This window comes from Echinops telfairi, unplaced genomic scaffold (genome assembly GCF_000313985.2).
Source record: "Echinops telfairi isolate 266 unplaced genomic scaffold, ASM31398v2 ScPeMD7_12;HRSCAF=54, whole genome shotgun sequence".
NCBI classification, from domain to species: domain Eukaryota; kingdom Metazoa; phylum Chordata; class Mammalia; order Afrosoricida; family Tenrecidae; genus Echinops; species Echinops telfairi.
In genome coordinates, this window is record NW_022103909.1 from 3,857,973 (window position 1) to 3,860,330 (window position 2,358).

At 51.7% G+C, this 2,358-nt stretch overlaps 1 protein-coding gene across 3 annotated transcripts in view; it reads right to left on the bottom strand.

Annotated features, from left to right (window-relative positions):
* The window catches only part of TMBIM6 (transmembrane BAX inhibitor motif containing 6), a 15,023-nt gene extending 14,394 nt beyond the window's left edge, over nt 1-629 (bottom strand). The window contains exon 1 of one of the 3 annotated variants that reach the window (XM_045287255.1): nt 562-629. The gene's annotated coding sequence lies outside the window, so the exon portion shown is untranslated. Of the gene's footprint in view, nt 1-45; nt 127-561 lie in introns of those variants that run through there. The other 2 variants (XM_004711402.2, XM_045287256.1) reach the window with 2 other exon arrangements.
* Nucleotides 630-2,358: the final 1,729 nt, after the last annotated feature.

Sequence of the window (2,358 nt, forward strand, 5' to 3'; positions counted from 1 at the left end):
TCCCTCTCTTACGGCCGGGCTTCCCACTCCCAGCTTCAGACGTACCTTCTTACCCTTCTCACACGAGCAAACTCGGCGCTTCCCACACCGGATGTGCCTCTGCCTCCCCGGGTCCGCTCCGGAGTCCTTTACCCAGCGTCCGCCTCCCGATAAAATCCCCGCCTCCGCGCCCCATTGAAGGCCAGTCCTCATTGGCCGTTGCCCGCGCCTCCGCCCTTCTATTGGCTGTACGCGTATAAACAACGGCTGCTCAGCTCGGAGCCATTCGCTAGGACTTGTATCAATCAAGACTCTGGCAGCCAACCGGCGTCGTAGAGAAAGGTCTCCGCCTTCCTCCGCCCTCCGGACAGCTCTGGGATCTCGGGCGCCTCCAGCGGAGAGAGTGGGGAGTGGCTGGCCGCGCCCGAGGCTCCTGGACAGTCATGGATTCCGCCCCACCCCCTCCGCCTCCAGCACACCACACAGAAAGGGACATAGGTTCTAGACTTCTCCCCGAAAAACACCTCAGAGAGCACCCTTTTCTTTTTTTAAAAGAGAGCACGCTTATCGGGCCCTGTTTACCGTGAATCTGAGGGGTTTACGATTCGGCGAATTCTCCACAATGCGAAGAGGAAACAGCAGCCCCAAGGGCCAGCCTCAGAGGTCACCGTGCAGCCCGAGTGCAGCCTGGAGCTAGGCTGCAGCGCCACCTCCGCCGCCACCTGCTGGGGTGGGGTGGGGGCGGCTCTTACAACGCTTTGTCACAGTGGGTCGGGGGGAGGAGCAAGGGCGGAGACGACCTGCCCTGCGGAGACCCACCCAGGGAAGTCCAAGGGCTGCAGCTCTCTGTGACGCGTCCCTAGCACGGAGCGCCGCTAGTCCCAGAACATCAGAGGAAGTTAAAGAGGAGACATTATTATCACCGGGTTATGAAGCTGGGAGGGTGGGGTGTGTGTGTGAGGATCTTAACTATCAATAATGAAAGTCTTTTACTGATTGGTCTTCCTACTACTTCTGTAAAAATTGTACATGATGGTCATATGAAGAGGCAGTTGATTGCTTCACTGGCGTGAGTTAAGGAACCCTGGTGGTGAAGTGGTTAAACATTTGAGCGCTCACTGCAAGGTCAGCAGTTCGAAACCACTAGCTGCTCCGAGGGAGAAAGTTAAAGGTTCTGAAACTCACAGGGCAATTCTTTCCTGTCCTATAGGGTCGATGTGCGACAGCATCAACTTAATGGCCGTGAGTTCACTTTGATTCGTTTGGGGTTTGCTGTAAATTAGCTGTGGACTACGCGTTGGACTCAAGGTTGGTCCTAGACCGTCAACCACCCTGCAGGAGAAAGATGAGGCTATCTGTCCTTGGTTTGAGTTGGAACTGACTCGATAACAATGGATTTGGTTTTGTTTTTTAGGGGGGCGGGGGGGCTGAGGAGTTAACTCCCAGGTTGTAATCTTTAGGGAAGGAGATTGCCACATTGCTTCGTTTCACCATTCTCCCCGTGAGCGGTTGCTGGATTAGAGCCCGGCGTTTAACCCACTGAGCCACAGGGCTCCTGCAAGAGTATGCGGTGAAAAAAAACGAACGCAGACACTAAAAGATGATAGTGGTTACGAAGCAGTTGATAATAGCGTTACTTCGCAGCATTTTTATCAGCATTTTAAAATCCTTCGTGATTTTCATTCTTTTTGCGTGTGATTTTCATTCTAAACATTCACTCTATTAAATAATTTTGTATTATATTCCTTAAAGTCCCACAAATTGTACCTTTCAGATCTCACGTTTCAGGCATATAAGCCCCACCTCCACCCTCTCATTGTATACACACAGGCAGGCTCAGGGACGCAAAAGTTTCTGAAAAAGGGAAGAATGGTGAAAACCAAGTATCAGTGGCCCGGAAGCCCTGGTGGCCAAGTGGGTCATGCATCAGGCTGCTCTCCACAAGATCAGCGGTTGGTACCAGTAGCTCGGCAGGAGAAAGAAGAGGCTTTCCACTTCCGTACAGAGTGTCAGTCTTGGACACCCACAGGGGCAGTCCTACTCTGTCCTACAGGGTCTCTGTGGGTCAGAATCGACCCAACGGCAGTGTTTCTGTTGTTTGTTAGATCTGTGATCAACAAAGGTTAGATCAAAATCCAAGTTTAGGAAATCTCTCACTTTCTGAAAGACAGAATGAAGCTCTTCAGTAAAGAGTTTCCATACACAAACTCAGGTATGCAATAAATGCACTTTTCGGGAACCGATTACATGGAACTGTGTGTGACCTCCTCCCTGGGGGACAGACAATCAAAAAGTGGATGAAGGGAGACGTTGGACAGGGCAAGATATGACAAAATACCCATTTATAAACTATCAAGGGCTCATGCAGGAGGGGGGAGC